General features: G+C 40.6%; 1 protein-coding gene across 2 annotated transcripts in view; it reads right to left on the bottom strand.

Annotated features, from left to right (window-relative positions):
• FOXN2 (forkhead box N2) overlaps positions 1-6,100 on the bottom strand; it is a 79,191-nt gene extending 73,091 nt beyond the window's left edge. Inside the window, exon 1 of one of the 2 annotated variants that reach the window (XM_023588861.2) lies at positions 5,885-6,100. The gene's annotated coding sequence lies outside the window, so the exon portion shown is untranslated. Of the gene's footprint in view, positions 1-5,541; positions 5,826-5,884 lie in introns of those variants that run through there. The other variant, XM_004458771.4, reaches the window with a different exon arrangement.
• Positions 6,101-20,845: the final 14,745 nt, after the last annotated feature.

The raw sequence follows: 20,845 nt of genomic DNA, 5'->3' as shown, positions 1-20,845 counted from the left end.
ACCAATATATTCTTTATTTCCCCTCAACCTTACCAAGAATTTTCTTATATCATCTGCAAATTTTGTAAAATAAGACAAAAATTACTAAATTACCCTGGTAATTCAACAGTAATAAATCTACTTAGGGAGAATCAAGGTAATTTTACATTATCCGTGTTGGTAGAAAAAGAGTTATTTTATGGTATGTTAACCTTTATGATACTAGCAAACCATCTATATGGCTACTTAAAGAAAGAGCTTTATTTAGCCTTTTAGGCCTTATAATAATTTGATAACTATGAATGAAATTAAGATCTATATAGTGAGGGGATAATCCTATTTTATATTTAAATCAGGCAGACTCCAGAAGAATAGGAATTATGTCTCTCTTGCTTACCACTGTATTTTTAGCACCTAGATGCTCAATAAATCCATTCATGTTTAGATGTCGATTTAGAGGAAAGAAAATTAGGTCAGAGGAATAAAGAATACAAGAGTCAAAATCAGGTTAAGGCCTTGAGCATGGGCTGTGCTTAGTGACTTGCTTCCAAAGAATAGACTACGGAAGTGGGAATGGGGGTAGAGGGAATAACTCTACAATGGAGAAACCTCGCAAACATGTCAGGTGATAAGATTAATGTCATCAGTGATAAATCATGTGGGTAGCATGTACCTCTGATACGATGTGATGAGAATGACACTTCACCTCTGTCCTCTTTCTCCCTAAAACCCACGACCTCAGTGTAATCATGAGAAAAATGTCAAAGAAATCCCAGTTGAAGGTATTCCACAAAATTCCTGACTAGGACCCCTCAAAACTGTCATGATCATTAAAAACAAGGAAAGTCTGAGAAACTAGGACTCTGGATCAGAAAAAGGGTATTAAGGAAAATACAGTGAAATCTGAATAAAGTTTAGTTACTACTAATTGTAGCAACTTTGTTTCCTTAGTTGGAACTAAAGTAACAATGGTAAATGTACCATAGTGATGTAAGACCAATACGGGACACTTTCTCTACTATCTTGTAACTTTTCTGTCCATGTAAGCCTATTCTAAAATTAAGTTGATTCAAATTTAAAAACTAGGTTACAAGAAATAAGGAATTTATGAATCAAAATCAACATATAAAGCAAATACTGATAAACATTCTTTTGGTCCCTTTATATTTGATGGTAAGACAGAGATAGCATTCTCATACAGTGGAAACAAGCTATTCATAAAACAATACCAACAGGTATAATAGGGGGGCATTTTCTGGACTTGGGAATCATCCTGAATGACATTATGACAACAGATACATGCCATTCATTATATATCCAGCCATAACCCACAGAATTGAATGGGAGAGAGTGTAAACTACAATGTAAACTATAATCCATGCTTAGTGGCAATGCTCCAAAATTTGTCCATCAATTGCAATAAATGTACCACACTGATAAAAGATGTTGCTAATGTGGGAAAATGTGGGAAGTGTGGGGAGCAGGGCATATGGGAATGCCCTATATATTCTCTGTAACATTTATGTAATCGAAGTATCTTTAAAAAATAAAAAAAGTGGGAAAAAACAAACAAAAAAATAATACCATAAGTCTGTAGTGTTAATTATAAAGTCAAGTTAATTATGACCAAAGCAAATGCCCCTTGAATCCTAGATTCCCAAAACATTATCCCTGTTCTTCAGTACTTCAAAGAATATCTGACAAAAATTCACAATACTACTGTGACCTCTATATGAATGGATTACTTTACCCTTTCATCTTCAGTCACTTCAGGTTATATTCACCTTGTTATCTCCCACTCACCTTAAACTCCGCTAACTAAAGTCCTCTTTCTTGAGATTACCCAACCTAACCTCCCTCTCTGTTGATTTTCCCTCCTACAGATCTCTCTCCTTAGCATTCATCTCCAATCCCACAGTAAATAATCAGTCCTGTATAGTGTAGTCAAATGAATCTTCCTCAAATAAGGATTTTATCATATCATTCCCCAGTTCAAATGCCATCCTTCTTTTGTACTAAACCATATTTAAATTCAGAAGCAGTGTTCCCAAGTCCATCTATATTTATTCTATAGTATCGTTCCCCTTACTTGTCAAGAAAGATATTTCTATCCCATCTCCGCATCTCATACCAGAAGTCTTGCCTTTCCTTTATTCAGAAAATAATCAAATATTCACTACATATATGACATATGCCTGAGAAAAGAAAAATCCTCTGGGTGGCCAGTGACCTTTTATCTAGTTGGAATGATAAAACCTAAAAACTAACAAGGAGTATGGAAATTTGTTTCATTCAATGCTATATCCTCAGTTCCCATAAGAGTACACAGCACACAGAGGATGTTCAAAAATATTTATTAAATGAAAACAAGGTAGTATAGAATGCTAAAGTCCCAAAGAATTATATGCTGTTATAGAGGGAAAGAAAGAATGTTTAGTTGAGGGATAAAGGCAGCTCTAAAATTCTATGATTCCAAGGCTTCTCAGGTCAATAAGATTTCAGTCAGGCCTCAAGCTTGAGTGCGTACAACTTCATAGCTATGAGAATAAGTACACATGCATTTCCAACAGAAAACTGTTACATTTGTAAAAGTAAAAAGTAAAATTGTAATACCGTATTGAGGTAGTGAATAATGAACAGTTCTTGTTGTTAGTGGAAAATGAGATGGGAGAAGGCTGGGACCAAAGTTTGAAAAGTCTTGTGAAGAAATCTGTATTCATTGTTGACATAAGTGATTTTGGTCATAAAAGTTTGATTAATGTAATGGGAGTAGTATGAAGTTAAGATTTTAGAAAGCAAGAGCCTTCATTTAACCAAAAAGCCTCTTCTATTTAAGGTTTCCCTCTCTTCTTAATTCTTGCATCATACAATTTAATACCTAATCATATCCTCTCACACTGTCAACTCTTTTTTCCCCATGTGTGTTAATCTTATCTCTTCAATCAAAGAATAGGGACTAAATCTTAGACCTCTTTTTCTTCCCTAACAAATCAGTAAAACATTGGGCCCTTAAACTATTTTTGAGAACCTTTCTATATTTATTATTTATGCAAAATTCAGTTATTAAAAAAACACTCAATAAGCAAAAAAAACCAAAAAAACAAAAAGCAAACAAAAAAGATTTAAAAATACACAAAAAGGAGATAACCAGTAAACTGCAGTAAAGACAAGATTTAAGTCTCGTATGGGTGGCACTTTCTAAAGTTTCATTTTGATAGTTGGATCCCATAACTAATAATTTAGTTATCTTCCACATGTTTCCAGTGGTTCTTGCTTTATATAAGTATTTCATCACCTCATTTACTTTCTTTTCACAACTAAGCATTACTTCCAGTGGTCAGCACATATACTAATTTCTGCTGTATTATCTTTTGTGCACGGAAGCCTAGAGTTCAATATTTTTATCTATTTACTTCACTAATTGAGAACCACTGTTACTTTGTAATTCTTAAATTCTAATAAATGGTACTGCTACAACTTAAATTCACTATACATTCTACACATTTCCTGCGGTTTAGCATTATTCAAGTAAAACCGATTCAATAAAAACACATTACAGAAATAATTCAAATCCACCAAAACATTCACAAAATGAAAACTGATGCATTAGGAACCAGGGACTGTAGTTAAATACTAAAGTTTTCAAACTCCCTAAAAGTTTAGTGTTTTTATCTTATCTTCAACTCTTTGTCTTCTTACTTTTATAAACACAAAAAATTCATTTCATTCCCTTAAAGTGAAACCTTTTCATGTTAACATTCATATTAACTGCTAATACCATCCCAAGAAATGCTTAAGAAAGCACACATACAAATCAAAGGAATATTCATTTTATCCCTTCAGAAAGTATTTTTGCTGATAATAGACTTACAACTTTTCAGGTCACAATTTTTATGTAAAGAGAAAAAAATTTATAAAAGTAGAAAATCCTCAAGAATGTGATTTCTGATTATATGTGCACCTGTCACTGATGTTTTTGAAGGTCAAATTATTATTATTTTTTTGAGAGGGGAAACTCCATACTGTAATAATTTCCCATCACTTCCTAATACTTTTAAGATTTTAAAGATGAATCAACAAAAGGGCAGAAAAAGTAGATGTGTTAACATATACCTTAATAAGATTGCGAGTAGACAAAGGAAAGTCTTGAGATTTGGATGGAGCAAGGATATATACATGTAAACGGTCAACATTTTTTACTCCGGGATCTGAGAAAGCACCAAAATAAACGTGGATGGGAAGCTACACCTTTACAAAATCCCTTGGCTACCAGTGAAACCTTAGACCCTCGTGCCGCTGGAGCACTCTAGCTCTCTGTCGGCCACGTGGCTGTCACAATCAGGAAGCAGACAGGAGAAACAGCATAAACTAACCTGGAAAGAAATAACCGCCCTCTTCCCATCCCGCTGGATTTGGGGCAAAAGAAAGTCTGAGTCATTTTTTTGCATACTAAGACTAAGTACGGAGAAAACAGGTAAATACAGGTGCTGTTTTAAAGAGACGTTAAAGCAGAAACCAGGATCAAGAAGACCCAGAGTGCGGCCTCCCATTCAACTAGACACCCCAACTTCCGAGAGAGGCGGTGGGAACAAGGACCTTTTGCAAAGGGTAAAGGGGTGGAGTTAAGGTTGGAGGAGGGTGCACTTCTGCACATGGGCCGCTTTTCCCCTAACTCCCCCCGTCCTCTCGAGTTCTAGGCACGCTGCTGCAGGAGTAGGGCGAACTCAAAAGGGTGAAGGGCCTCACAGACGGTCTCCTTCTACCTGTCTCCCACGGCAGACCTCTCATCCTGCCAAAAGAGAGGACTTAAGGGCAGCGGTAAGCACGGCCCCAAAGGAGTCTGCAAACAGGAAATGTCCATGTTGCAGCCTGAAACACTAACTCTCAGCCTACCAAGACAGCCACCTTCCGAGGCCCTGGGGCGCCTGCCGGAGAAGGGGCGAGACGGCGCCGGGTCCGCCACCCCACATCCGGGACCCGCCCTGCCCTCGCCGGCAGCCCCGCGGTCCCAAGTTCAATCCTGGCCGCGCCCGGGTTACTTGGCGGGGCCGCCAGAGGCTGGACGAGCACCCCACGCCCGGCACGTCTCGCTCCACTTCCAGTCAGGGGAGGGGGCGTTGCAGGGTCCCCGAGAAGCTTGGGGACTTCCCCTAACATCCGATTTCCCCCGAGTCGAGCCCTAATCGTCTTCGGGGCCGCTTCAAAGCCTTCCTTGAGAGTCGGCACCTCTCGCCGCGGTTTCCGCCTTGCGACAGCTCCTCCCGGGTGGTCAACACCTCTCAGGAAAACTCCTAACTCTAGGGGGCCACACTCTCCTCAATTCGAGATCCCCAGGAACCCACACGCGATCCCAGCCGCGAGCAGGGAAGAGCCCCGCGCCGGCACCAATTCCTCACAGAACAAAAATGTCCGGGAGCGTCACGGGACAGCCGCCTCGGCGCCCCACGCCCGACGCCAACCGCACGCGCTGCCTCTGCGCCCGGGAGCGGCTCGGGGCCGGGACGGAGAGTGCGGACGCCGGGCGGCACCGGCCCGGCAGGGCGCCGCTCGGCCGGAACTCACCGTCAGATGCGCCGCCGCAGGGAGAAGGTGAGGGACCGGCAGGGGAAGACACAATATGGCAGAGCCCCGCAGCTGCTCCCTGCGGCTTCCAGCAGCCGCCTCCGGGAAGACGCGGCAACGAGCAGGCAGCGGCAGCTGCGGTGGCGGCCGCGGCAGCACCACATCCCCCTCCCGCTCTCTTCCTCCCCGTCCCTCCGCCCTCCCCCACTGCCATGGCAACGCGGTGCCAGGGAGATTAGCCCCGCCCCGCCGTCCCCGCCTCCCGCTCCCCTCTAAAAGGGGCTGGCCCCTCCCCTCCCCTCCCGTCCCCTCCCCTCCCCCTCCCCTCCCCCTCCCCTCTCACCTCCTCTAGACCCGCTGGGCTGCGACGCTGGGGGCGGGCCGGAAGGGCGGGTGGGGGAGGGGTGTCCGGAAGGGCGGGGCTGGCGGCGGGAGGAGAGGTTGTGGGGTGGTGCGGGTTTCGGGCTGAGGCAGGGTGGGGAAGGCGGGAAAATGAAATGGCCTCGCGCTTTCCGGGAAGAAGCTATAGGACTGCGCCTGGGGTGCGTCGCGGGGGGGCGGAGCGAGGGCGACTACCGGGCAGATCTGCGGGCCGTGCCTGTGTTGGGGTTCCTGCGACGTCCCAGAAATACACTGTCCCCACTGTCCCCAACAGCCCGGTCTTCTGCGGGTTTCGCCGAGAACTTCCACCACTGGCCAGCCTTTGAAAGTGCTTTATGAACCGTGGGGCATTAATATAAACTTAAAGTTTATTACTCTCGTCTGACAGAAATTTGATGTGAAAACTGAGCTCAGCGTGTTTGTGGTGGAAGTAAATGGACTTTGGAATCAGACCCAAAATTTAATAAGCAGAGCATTTACTGAGCGCTCACTAGGGGCTTAAGGACTGTGCTACGCCGTTTACATGCATTATCATAATCATAAACATAGAGTTGCCAGATAGATACTGAAAGCCCAGTTAAATCTGGATTTCAGATAAACAGAGAATGCTTTTTCAGTATAAGACTGTCTCATTTGGGATATAAGTCCAGTTTATTTTGTTTGCTAAGTCTAGCAACTCTATTTTAACACTTAAGCATTCCTACATTAAAGGTAAGGCAACAGAGGCTTAGAAAAATAATTTGCCAATATATAGTAAGTGGCTAAGCTAAAACTCGAGTTTACTGCTATCATTTTGATCCCAATGATTAAATCTCCGAATTTATATAAACACATCTTCAAATACCTGTCTCACAAAGGTATATGAAAAAGACCGGGCAATGGCAATGACTGACTGAGGCATAAAAGAAGCTCAACAGAATAGGAAGAGGAGTTTCCTTCCTGAACAATGAATGATAATTGGATATTCACAGTGTACCATGTTCTGCATATAAAGTGAACTGACTATGAAGCAAGCTATCTGCTGGTAATAAAACAAGTCAAGCAATGGGAATGACAGATACAGAAGAATTGTGAACATCGGACTATATAAAAACAAACGGAAGCATTCAATCCCTTCATTCCACAGATGGAAGCACTGAGATTATATGATTTATCCAAGGCCATCTATGATTTCCATTTGTTTTTCATTACACTGTCCTGGAGGGCCTAACAGCTGCATTCAGTGTGAGAAGCCACAAGACAATTAGAGCAAGAGTTACTGCAGTTCTTCAAAGCAATCACTGTTGCCCCCTCCTGTGGACAAATTTAAGGAAGTTCATGGAGGAACAGAGTAGTGGAAAGGGAGTAGTGGAAAGAATAGAAGGGAAGGTTGAGAGAAGGTGACTTCTCTGGAGCCATAGCCTCTTCAGACTTCAGTCTTATTTTCTCTCTGCTGGCCATTGTCATGGTGACCACGGACATAATATAGGTCTTCACTGTATTACAGCTTATTGTACTAATATCTTACTTGCTATAATGGACTTTCATTTTTCTATTTCCTTCATTACTCCTACTCCCATCTTTTTTAAACCCAGGTGGCCAAACAGTCCTTATCCACTCTGAAAGAATCACAGAATTTGAGAGCTGGAAGGTACTTTAGAGATATATCATGCAGGAGTCCAATCAAAGATGAGGAAACACAACCAGAAAATTTATGTAACTTGTCCAAAATCAAATAATGAATCTACCTCATCCTTATCCATTAAGTTATCTCTGTTGGTCCTTTCTACTACTGATTCAACCCAGAGAAGCTGGGGATATTTAAATAGTTTCTGGGTGGGGCTCAGGTCTCTTAGCAAATCTGTCATACTCTTGGTTTAGAGTCTAGGGATATTTGTACACCTAGAGGTTATTTTACAGGTGTTTGAACCAAGGCCCAAGGAAATGTCTGATTAAAGATCATGATGATTCAAGGTGAGTAGTTTATCTAGGAGTTTCCAAGAACAGAAAAGATAGGAAAGCAGAGCTTAACTCTTTAGGAAAAAGAGGATGATGGCATTTAAAAATCTCTTGTGAAGCTTGTATTCTTTTTCCAAAATATTTTGAAGGAACATACTCAATGATGAACTTTATTGGAGGACAAATACATTAGCAAATGTGTTGTTTAAAATGCCCTCATATTTAGATTGAAAAGTGTTAGGAACTAAAATATGCATTTTTATGTTTTCATTGTATTTGTGGTATAATACTAATATATTTACAAAAGACTCTGTGATCATGAATTGATGATTCTAAAAATAATCAGTTTCCCAATAAGGAATCTAGACTTCAAACCCCCTTGAGGTGAAGGACCAAGTCTTTTTCATTTTTTTGGTGTAATTTCTTAGGACAGCATCTGGTAGAGAGGGGATATTCAATAATATTTGTCAATAATAGAATTATTTATATATGTAAATATATCAAATTATATGATACCAGAATTAGAATACAGCATTTCTAAGTAGTGGCCTGCCACGTGGGCTAAGAATTTACAAAATTATGAGTAAAAATCTAATTTTTTTTTCTTCAAGGATATTTTTCCAATGCATTTCTTAAAAGTACATGCCTATATTTAATAATATCTACATTTCTATAATCTCTGATACTGGAGGTAATGTGGAAAATTTTTCCTGCTGAGGATACTAGTAAAGCTCAACAAAACATGTAAAAATGCTTGAAGATACCAGAGGGGTAACAAGATAGTGAGGCATTACCAGGCCATCATCTGAGGAATAATGGAGGCCCTTTTATTCACTCATTCCATAGGTTACTAAGAGGATAAGGAGGGGTGGGGGACAGAGATTAGAGTTCAGGACATGCAAAGGGAGAAAGGCGAAGACCCTGTTAAAGCCCCCTTTCTTTGGACTGAGAACCCAAATCACTATAACGTAGTCGTAGAGAGGCTACTACTCAGTTTTCAAGCCATCACAACCATGAAATTGAATTAGGATCATTCCTTTGAGTTAATGCCTCCATGGACTAGACAGAAACAAACTAAAATACTTTCTGGAATAAGATAATATCATCCTAGAACTCAAATCTTTTCTGTAAACAATTTTGCAAATACGATGTCTAATACAAAGTAAAAAATAATCACACAAGGAAACAAAAACACAGCAAAATAGTGCTGCTATGAACTTTGATGTACAAGTATCTGTCTGAGTTCCTGTTTTCACCTTCTTTGGGTATATACCTATGAGTGGAATTGCCAGGTTATATGGTTATTCTACATTTAACTTTTGAGGAACTCCATATTGCTTTCCAAAGGGGCTGTGGTTTATATACCAAATTTTCATAGCAGTATTATTCATAATAGCCAATAGGTAGAAATAACCCAAAAGTCTACCAACAAATGAATGGATAAACAAAATATGGCATGTATATACACAATAGAATATTATCTGGCCATAAGAAGGAATGGACTTCCAGGAAGATGGCATTGGAATAGTTAGGCGGGGCTCAACTCTCTCACAGAAACAATAGAGGAAAGGCAAAATGCTGTCCAATGGATCAGTCTGGAACTCTGCAGACCAGGAGAGTACTTCATACACCCCCTACCCCCACTCCCCCTCGCCCTGCCCCGAAGGGTGAGGAACAGAGAGACAAGCTGAAATGAAAATCATGAGCTATTAATCCCCATAGCCAGGACTGGAATCAACCCTCCACCCTCAAGGTGAACAGCCAGGATAAAATCTCTGGTTCACTGCACCTACTGAGAGGGAAATGGAAATCCTCTTTGGGAAGAGGGAGGGTGTGGCAGAGGGTGCAGAATGGTTTCTCTTCAGTGAATTTGGCCAGCAGAGCCTGCTTTGAATCTTGGCTCTGGCCAGACTAGAATCACAGGCAAGCGGTAGTTGAAGAGTCACCTCTACGGAAAGATTCACCAATGAATGCTATCTGCTGGTTGGCCAAGAAACTGTAGGGAGAAAAACCTGTTTAGGTATTTCTTGTCCCAAACTCCTGGGAGCTTATCTGTACCTCATTAATGAGTCCCTGGCCTATTTTAATAACTTAAGCTGGACAATTTTAAAAACTTAGAATAAGTTGAACCAAAAATCAAATAAGAGCTATGAAACAAAACCACTAGACATGAGAAAGAAAGTAATTATCAGAGTAAATTCACCAACATATGCAGATACCCAGACATCAGCAAAAAATTACAAACCATACTAAAAAGCAGGAGGGTATGACCAAACCAAAGGAACAAAACAAAAATCCTCATGGAACATAGAATTTAAGACAACTAATCAATGATAATCATGTAGATCACCTCAATCAATTCAAGGACTTGAAGGAAAATATGACTAAAAAGGTAAAGGATATCAAGAAGACACTGGCTGAGCATAGAGAACAATTTGAAAGTCTGCAAAGAAAAGTAACATAGCTTACGGGAATGAAAGACAATGGGTGACATTAAAAATACATTAGAGGGAAGCGGATTTGGCTCAACGGACAGTCCACCTACCATATAGTGTTCAAACGCGGGACCTCTTGACTCGTATGGTGAGCTGGCCCATGTACAGTGCTGATGATGTGTGCAAGGAATGCCATGCCACATAGGGGTGTCCCCCACATAGGGGAGCCCCATGCACAAGGAGTGCACCCTGCAAAGAGAGCTGCCCTGTGTGAAAAAAGTGCAGCCTGCCCAGGAGTGGCGCTAAACACATGGAGAACTGATGTAGCAAGATGACACAACTAAAAGAGACACAGATTCCCAGTGCCACTGACAAGAATGCAAGCAGACACAGAAGAACACACAGTGAATGAACTCAGAGAGCAGACAACAGCAGGACGGGGGAAAGGGGGAGAAATAAATTAAAAAAAAAAAAACATTAGAGGCATATAACAGCAGATTTGAATTGGTGAGGGACAGAATTAGTGAAATCGAGGACAGGACATTAGAACTGGAAAAGACAGGAGACTAGAAAGAAAAAAAAAATGGAAAAAATGAAACAAGGTCTCAGGGAATTGAATGACAACATGAAACACACAAATGTACAGATTAATGGTGTCCCAGAAGGGGAAGAGAATGGAAAGGGGGCAGAAAGAAGAAATAATGACTGAAAACTTCCCAACTCTTATGAACTACATAAATATCAGTATCCAAGAAGGACAATGCCCCCAAACAGAATAAATCCAAATAGACCTATTCTGAGACATCTGCTATTCAGAATGACAAATACCAGAGATAAAGAGAGGATTCTTAAGGCAGCAAGAGAAAAATAAAGTATCACATACAAGGAAAGCTCAGTTTAAGACTAAGTATTGATCTCTCATCAGAAAACATGGTGGTGAGAAGAAAGTGGTATGATATATTTAAGGTACTGAAAGAGAAATACTGCCAGCCAAGAATTCTTTATCCAGCAAAACTGTCCTTCAAAAATGGAGGTGAAGGAGTGGATGTGGCTAAAGCAGCTGAGTGCTTGCTTTAAACATGAGAGGTCCCGTGTTCAGTTCCTGGTACCTCCTAAAAAACAAACAACAAGAAAAACAAATGAAAAAAACCAACTCAGTGAAGCCTATGTGGCTCAGTGGTTGAGTGGTGGCTTCCCACATATGAGGTCCTGGGTACAATCCCCTGCCCCTGGTACCTCAAAGAAAAAGAATAAAAAAGAGGGAATGAGGATGAGTTTAAAGTCTTCACAGACAAATGAAAACTGAGAGAGTACGTTACCCAAATCCAAGATTTACAAGAGATACTGAAGGGACTGGTGCAGTCTTAAAGGAAAAAAACAAGGGTAAGAGACTTAGAGAAGAGTGGTGAAATGAAGATTATTAGTAAGTGTAAATTAAAGGGTAAAAAGACAGACAACAGTAAGATATGACAACGGAAAGTCAAAGGATAAAATATATGAAGGAAGTAATACCTTTATGGTAATAATATTTTAATTAATGGATTGAATTCCCCAATCAAAAGAAATAGATTGACAAATTGGATAAAAAATTTGAGCTGTCTATAAGAGACTCAACTCAGATATAAGGACACAACCAGGCTGACAGCGAAAGGTTGGAAAAAGATATTCCATGCAAATAGTAATCAAAATAGATCTGGAGTAGTAATACTAATATTGGGCAAAATAGACTTTAAATGCCAAATGGTTATAAGAGATGAAGAAGGTCATTGTATATTAGTAAAAGGGGCCATTCACCAAGAAGAAATAACTATAATAAACATTTATGCACTGTGGCAGTTTGAGATTATTTATAAATTCCCAAAAGAGAGATTATGTTTGTAAACTAATCTATTCCTCTAGGAGTGATACCCTTTGATTGTATTAATTCAGTTGGGTGTCTTTGCCTAAATTATGTGAAAATTAGGGCTTTGATTTGACCACATCAGTAGGGCATGACTCTGGTTGAGTCCCTACCTTCTTGGTGGGCTGATATAAAGGGACACTCACTGAAGAAGACACAGAAAGAGAGATGCTAGAGGAGATAAGGCTCAAATAGCTAAAGACCAGGGAGAGCTGAGCCATTAATCTGATAGTTTGCAGCTGAAGAGAACAGAGCAGCTGAGCAGCTGATAAGACCGGGGAAGAAATGAGCCCTAAAGCTGATATCAGAAGAAGCTGGCGTCTTGAGAGGAAGATGAAAGGATAGATGAGGCAGAGATTGCTCACCATCTTGCTTCAACATGTGGTAACTGACTGGTGAGAAAGCAACCTTGAGTTGGACTCTTTAGGGCCTTGTAATTGTAAGCTTTTACCCCAAATAAATGCCCTTTATAAAAGCCAACAGATTTTTGGACTTTGCTTGAGCATCCCTTTGGCTGACTATACATGCACCTAACCTGGGTGCCTCAAGATATATGAGGCACACAGGAGCAAACCTTGGAGAAATGAAGGTCTCTACAATAATAGTAGGAGACTTCAATACACCACTTTTAGCATGGGATAGAACATCTGGACAGAAGATAAACAAGGAAACAGAGTGCTTGAATAGTATGATAACTAAACTAGACCAAACATACATTTATAGAGCACTATATAAATTCTTTTCAAGTGCTCATGGATCCTTCTTCAGGATAGACTATATGTTGGGTCACCAGACAGATATCAATAAATGTAAAAAGACTGAATTTAAACAAAACACTCTCTCTGATCATAATGGAATGAAGCTGGAAATAAATAATGGATGGAAAAGGAGAAAATTCACAAATACGTGGAGGTTAAACCGCACACTCTTAAATGAACTGTGGGTCAAAGAAGAAATTGCAAGAGAAATCTGTAAATACCTTGAGACAAATGAAAATGAGAACACAGCACATCAAAACCCATGGCATAAAGCAAATGCAATGCTGAGAGGAAAAATTTTAGTCCTCAATGCTTACACTAAAAAAAGAAGAAAGAGCTAAAATCGAAGACCTAACTGCATACCTGGCGGAACTAGAAAGAGAACAGCAAATTAAGGAGTTTTTGTTTCTGTGTGATGGAACTGGACTCAGATGTGATCTTTTTTCATAAGCCTCTCCTGTTACTTTTACCAGAACTGTAGTTGGTGCTGGGGTTTAATATACACACAGGGGACCTGAATCTCTGGACTGACCGTGTGATAGCCAGACCCTGAGCCTCAACAGACTTCAGCTCCTACACTCTGGTTTATTGGACTTAGCCCACTCAGCTAATATGGACATGAAGAAGGTCAACCACCACAACAGGGAGCCAAGAGTGCCTACAACTGAAAGCAGGAGGATTGCATCCAGCATCCATGTGGAATCTAAGCCCCCTCTTGATATAGATCTGGAGGGGACACAACCATTCAAAGGTCCACAGGATGGAGGAATAGAGTATGGATTTGAGTGGACTTACTGATAATCTATTCATGAACTATTGGGATTAGTAATCAAAGAAAATGTGGCATTGGTGTGGAGAAAGTGGCCATGGTGGCTACTGGGGGTAGGGAGTGGAAGGAAGAGACGTGATGTGGGGGTGTTTTCGGGACTTGGAGTTGTCCTGGGTGGTGCTGCAGGGACAGTTACCAGACATTGTATATCCTCCCATGGCCCACTGGGTGGACTGTGGGAGAATGTGGGCTATGATGTGGACCATTGACCATGAGGTGCAGCGGTGCTCAGAGATGTATTCACCAAATGCAATGAATGTCTAATGATGGTGGAGGAGGTTGTTATTATGGGGGGAGGAGTGGGGTGAGGGGGGTGGGAGGTATATGGGGACCTCATATTTTTTTAATGTAATATTTAAAAAAAATAAAGACAAAAAAAATCCCAAACTAAGCTAAAGGAAAGAAATAATATGTATCAGAACAGAAATAAATGAAATTGAGAACAACAGTAAAATAAAATCAACAAAACTAAATTTGGTTCTTTGAGAAGACCAATAAAATTGACAAACCCTTAACTAGACTGACAAAGGAAAAAATAGAGAAGATACAAATAAATTAAATCAGAAATAAGAAAGGGAACATTACCACTGACCCTGCAGAAATAAGAGAGATCATAAGAGGATACTATGAACAACTGTATGCCAAAAAACTAGACAACACAGATGAAATGGACAAATTCCTAGAAACACACAAACCACCTACATTGACTGTAGAAGAAATAGAGGACCTCAAAAAATAATCATAAGTGAAAAGATTGAAACTGTCATTAAAAACCTCCCAAAGGGAAGCAGACTTGGCCCAGTGGTTAGGGCATCCATCCACCACATGGGAGGTCCGCGGTTCAAACCCCGGGGCCTCCTTGACCCATGTGGAGCTGGCCCAAGTGCAGTGCTGATGCGCGCAGGGAGTGCCATGCCTCGCAGGGGTGTCCCCATGTAAGGGAGCCCCATGCGCAAGGAGTGCGCCCTGTAAGGAGAGCCGCCCAGTGCGAAAGAAAGTGCAGCCTGCCCAGGAATGGCACCGTACACACGGAGAGCTGACACAACAAGATGATGCAACAAAAAGAAAAACAGATTCCCATGCCGCTGACAACAGAAAGCTCCCAGAGATGAAAAGCCCAGAATCAGATGACTCATAGGTAAATATGATCACCTGAGCTACATTGACTTCCTTGAGTTGCTTTTTTCATGTTTTTTCTTGTTGTTTGTTTTTGTTTTTTCAGGAGGCACCAGGAACTGAACCCAGGATCTCATATGAGGGAAACCAGTATGCAACTACTTGAGCCACATCTGCTCCCTGATATTGATATTGATCAAGCTCTTCCAAAAAAGTGAACAGGAAGGAATGCCGTCAAACTCATTCTATGGGGAGCTGATGTGGCTTAGTAGTTGCACACTGGTTTCCCTCATATGAGATCCTGGGTTCAATCCCTGGCTCTGGTACCTAAAAAAACAAAAACAAAACCACAACTCATTCTATGAAGCTAACATCACCCTAATACCAAAACCAAATAAAGATACTATGAAAAAATTTACAGACCAATTTCTCTAATGAATATAGATGCAAAAATCCTCAACAAAATATTTGCAAAACAAATCCAAAAACATATTAAAAGAATTATATACCTTAATCAAGTAGGCTTTATACCAGGTATGCAAGAATGGTTCTATACAAGAAAATCAATGTAATAAATCACATTAATAACCTGAAGAAGAAAAATCACATGATCCTCTCAGGTGATGCAGAAAAAGCATTTGACAAAATACAGTATCCTTTTGAGGCAGGTTAGTATAGTGAAAGAGGGAAGGCGTTTCGGATCCAGCAGACAACATGATGACAGACAACAAAGCTGTGAGACCCCACCTGAAAACCTCCTCAGGGTAAGGTAGCTACTAAAGAACAAAGCTGGAAAGATTCTGCAAGACCTTGGCCACAATATCCCATTTGGGACTCTTTCTGGGGTCAAGAGAAGCCCCAGATACCTCCAAACAACAGGCCTGCCATTGGTCCTCTGAGCACTAATAGGTGGGAATTGTAAGGCAACCAGTCAGAACAGCAAACAGCTGGGGCCCTTCCCCAACATTATAAAGGGGAGGAATAAAGGTTTTAAAAAGGCCTAACCCGGGGCCCCACAAGTGCAACTCATCCTCCATGCTTACATTAAAAAAGAATACAGTTTAGGACTGTATTCTTTTCTTGAGTCTTACTGAATTCTTTACTTCCTTGCCCTCCCTATGATGTGTCCTTAAATTCTTTTATGCAACATAAGCCAAGAACCTAGAAGCCCAGAACCCAGAGTGTTCTGCCAATATATTATTTTTTTAAAGATTTATTTTTATTTATTCTCCCCCACATTGTGTTTTGTGCTCACTGTCTGCTCTCTGTGTTCATTTGCCATGCTTTCTCTTTGTCTTCTCTCCTCTCTTCTCATCTTCTCTTTAGGAGGCACTGGGAATCTGTTCCAGGACCTTCAGTGTGGGAGAGAGGAACTCAATTGCCAGAGCCACCTCAGCTCCCTGGTTCACTGCATCTCCCAATGTCCGTCTTCTGTGTTTCCTTTGTTGTGTCATCTTGTTGCACCAGCTCCCCACATAGGCCAGCTCTCCACGTGGGCCAGGTCTCTGCATGGGCCAGCTCACTTTCACCAGGAGGCTCCAGGAGCCAACATATTCTTGATAAAAACACTCCAAAATATAGGAATAGAAGGAAGCTTTCTCAACATGTGAAGTGCATATATGAAAAACCCACAGCTAGCATTGTACTCAATGGTGAAAGACTGAAAGCTTTCCCACTAAGATCAATGAACAAGAGGATGCTTACTGTCACTCCTTTTGTTAAATATTTTGCTAGAAGTTCTTGCTAGAGTAATTAGGCAAGATAAAGAAATACAAGGCAACCAAATTGGCCAGAGGGCCAAATTCATCTTGCCATCAGTTTTTGTAAATACAGTTTTATTGGAACACAGACACATATATTGTCTATATCTGTTTTTGTGCATGTATTAGGCAGCCAAAGGGGCGCTGATGCAAAATCCCAGAAGTCAGTTGGTTTTTATAAAGGGTATTTATTTGGGGTAGGAGCTTACAAATACCAGGCCATAAAGCATGTTATTTCACTCACCAAAGTCTATTCTCACATGTTGAAGAAAGATGACTGCCAATGTCTGTGAGGGTTCAGGCTTCCTGGGTTCTTCTCTTCCCAGGGCTTGTGTCTTTCCAGGCTTAGGGTTCCTCTCTTCCTGGTTCTCCAGCTTAAGGCTTCAGCATCAAACTCCAACATCGAAACTACAACATCAAAAACCCATAACTCCGTACTTTGCCGTGCCTTTTATCTGTGAGTCCCCACCCACAAAGGGTGGGGACTCAATGACCTACTGGTGCAAGAGGTTTAGATAATTACTTAATCAAGTAAACCTATGAATCCAATATGATCTAATATGCCCAGAGGAAAAGATCCGTTTAAAAACATAATCCAATATTTCTTTTTGGAATTCATCAAACTGCTACAGTGCTATAGGACAGAATTCAGTAGTTGCGACAGAGACTAGAAATGGGTGCAAAGCTGAAATGTTTACTATCTGGCCCTTTATGTAAAGGTTGGCTGATTCCTGCAGTATCAGTTGGATATAGGTGAGGGTCTGTAGAGACCTAGAAGTCAGCTCTTGTAATAATGCTCTGAGAGTGCATAAACTCTCCCACCTCTGCAAAAAAAGCACTACTGGGGAAACGGTGCTGAAGAAGTATTTTGAGAAAGAAACTCAAATGAGTTTGAGGGATCTAACACAGTAAAGAATATAATCACTCAAGGGAAGCAGTTGTGACTCAAGCGACTGAGCTCCTATTTACCGTATGGATGACCTGGGTTCGATTGCTGGGATCTCCTGCTAAAAAAAGAAAAAAAAAAAAGGTGACCTCCCAGACCTGCATGGAGAGGCTGGGTCCCTGTGCAGCAAAGCAACAAACCAAAAAAAAAAAAAAAAAAAAAAGATGATGATGCAACCAGATAGAAAAAATTTAAAAATCATTCAAATATATGCTAAAGTTTTTACTGAAAGGGTAGAAGGGCACAAGACAGTTATTCCTTAATTAGAGAAGTTCATTAAGTTACTAAAGTTAGAAGAAAGTGTTACAACTCCCTTTTTTTTTCATGGTTGATTATGTATTTATTTATTTTTTAATATTCAATGCATTTATTATTTCTTTTACCACTTACATGGCATGAAATCTACTGTTTTATTCTTTTTTTATTGTCTTTTTTAAAAAAGATAAATAGATTACACAAAAACAACTCCCTTTATTTTTTATTTTCATTTATTTTATTTTATTTTTTTATTTCTCTCCCTTTCCCCCTCCCCCCCACCAGTTGTCTGCTTTCTCTCCATTCGCTGTGGGTTCTTCTGTGTCTGCTTATATTCCTGTCAGTGGCACCGGGAATCTCTTGCATCATCTTGCTGCAACAGCTCTCTGTGCATGCAGCACCACTCCTGGGGAGGCTGCACTTTTTTCGTGCTGGGTGGCTCTCCTTACAGGCCGCACTCCTTGCGCTTGGGGCTCCCCTACGTGGGGGATACCCCTGCATGGCATGGCACTCCTTGTGCTCATCAGCACTGCGCATGGATCAGCTCATCACACGGGTCAGGAGGCCCTGGGTTTGAACCCTGGACCTCCCATATGGTAGGTGGACACTCAATACCATTGAACCAAATCCACTTCCCACAACTCCCTTTAAATAACTAACTTGTGACATATTTCCCAGGATATCCATAGTTAGTTCTTGCTCAGATGAACTGACTGGGGCATAACATTTACTCTATGGACAGATTTTTAAATGTTTGCCCAAAAAGCTAAAATACTATTCACCTTTCAAAAGAGAGAGAGAAAAGAATTACTGAGATAAAGAAACAGATGCTGGAGAGACAGATGCTAGGAAGACAGATGCAGATAGACTGAGACTTTGATGGGGATGGAAGCTTGAACTTACACTTTTGGTAAACTTAAGATCATTGTGAGAAAAATCTTTCATAATCAAAGTCTATTTAGGTGAATGGGGAAAAATTAGCTTTAAAAACCTTAGAGATCATTCTAGTCCCTTGCTACTCAAACTGTGGGTATGAGACCCAGCAGCACTGGCATCACCAGGGAATTTATTAGAAATTCAGAATCTTAGGCACCACCCCAGAGCCACTGAATAAGAATATGTATTTTACAAGATCATGCTGAACATAGGAGAAACACTGAATCAGAACAGTATTTTTCAGACTTTTTAAAGGAGTGGAACAGTTGTTTGTTTTTGTTTTAATGAAATCTTACATGGATCCCAAATCTCTAGAACAGATTAAAGTAGATCTTCTCTGGTTGAAGATGGGAGGATGCTGAAAGGCAGAGAAGGCGAGAAAGACCCAGGCATTTCCTGCCAAGGCCTGGGCTTTCCAGGAAGATGGCCACTTATCTAACAGAATAAGAAGTAATATCAGAATCTTCTGGGCCAGGCTTTGTCAAACCCTCAAGCCCTCCTTTACCTCCACCTCATTGAGAACCTCTACTACGGGTCCCTGTTAGTGATGGGTCATGTCCTGCCACAAGAGAGTTGGGAATTTTTAAAAGCTTGTGAGTCACTGATCTAGATCCCTTTGTTCAGCTAAAATATAGGGAAACTCAAGCTCAGAGTGTAACCTAAACGAAAATACAGCTATGTTTAAAATTATATTGATTACTAATAAAAGAAGCAAAACTAAAGCTTCAATAATTCTTACAGGAAAAACAGCACTAAAATTCTGTATCCCCTCAGTCTCAGTTTTCCCTAGGTACTATAACAAATACCTTACTGTGGGCTGGCTTATGCAACAGGAATTTATTGTGTCATACTTTTGAAGGCTAGAAGTCTAACATCAAAGTCTTGGCAGGACTTGCTCTCTCTGGGAGTCTGCAGTGCTCCTCCATCATATGGCAATGTCTCTCTCCAGTATCTGATTCTCTGGCTTCCACTGACTTCTGGCTTCTACTGACTTCTGGCTTTTACTGACTGACTGTGTCCAAATTTCCTTTACTTAAAAAGACTCCAGTTATGTGGATTAAGGCCCACCTCAGTTCAATTTGGCCTCATCTTAACTAATAGGATCTGCAAAGATCCTACTCACAAGTGAGTCCACACCTTAACTAAACAGCATCATCAAAGGTCCTATTTACAAATGCACTCACATCCACAGGACTGGGGGGTTAGGACTTGAATGTCTTTTGTGGGGGACATAATTCAACCTCCAACAATCAAGTGGAGAGACAGTGTGTGCCGTTTTTAAAAACCCTAGACTTCAAGAGACCAGGGTTTGAATCCTGATTCTGTCACTTACTAACCTACACAAATTATTTAAACCTCTTCTAAACCTCTTCATGGGTAAAATGGAGATAATAATAAAGCCAGCTTCAGAAGGTTGCCATAAGATAAATGCGTATGAAACATTTATTACATATCCTGGTGAATAGTAAGTGTTCAATAAATGTTAGCTGCTATTAATATTATTTTTAAACAAATAGCAACTAAAAATGCAATCCATTTCAATTTCTTAAAAAATCATCTAAAAGGATTGTACAAGTGAAGCTAAAGAAGACTTTCTTATCCACTGCTCTAAAAGTAAAATAACATATTTGCAGCAATAGATTCTATAGTAAATAGAGTTTATTCAAAATTGGATACTGCAATTGTGAAAACATTTTTTGATAAGTGAGGTAAATGTTTAGAGAAAGGCAATGAGTATTAAAGAGATTCTGAATTACATTATAGCAAATGCAACTTTTTAGTCCTCAGTATTGTTGCGTTTAGAGTCAGGAATTTTTAAGGACTTTGGTTAATTTCTTCTTTTGATCTCGTTGGTTGTGCAACGGCAAACCCTGGAGTCATTCTTGGTTCTCTCTTTCTCTCTTACCTTCCGAATGTACCTAGAATCTCACCCTTTCTCCCCCACTCTACCTTCAAGTCTAAGCCACTGTCATCTCTCATGTGAATTGCTCTACTAGCCTCCGGACTCCCTGCTTTTACTCTTGCTACCATGCAGCATTTTCTCAACACA

The sequence above is a fragment of the Dasypus novemcinctus genome, chromosome 17 (assembly GCF_030445035.2).
Source record: "Dasypus novemcinctus isolate mDasNov1 chromosome 17, mDasNov1.1.hap2, whole genome shotgun sequence".
Classification (NCBI taxonomy): domain Eukaryota; kingdom Metazoa; phylum Chordata; class Mammalia; order Cingulata; family Dasypodidae; genus Dasypus; species Dasypus novemcinctus.
This window is presented reverse-complemented; position numbering and strand designations above follow the sequence as displayed.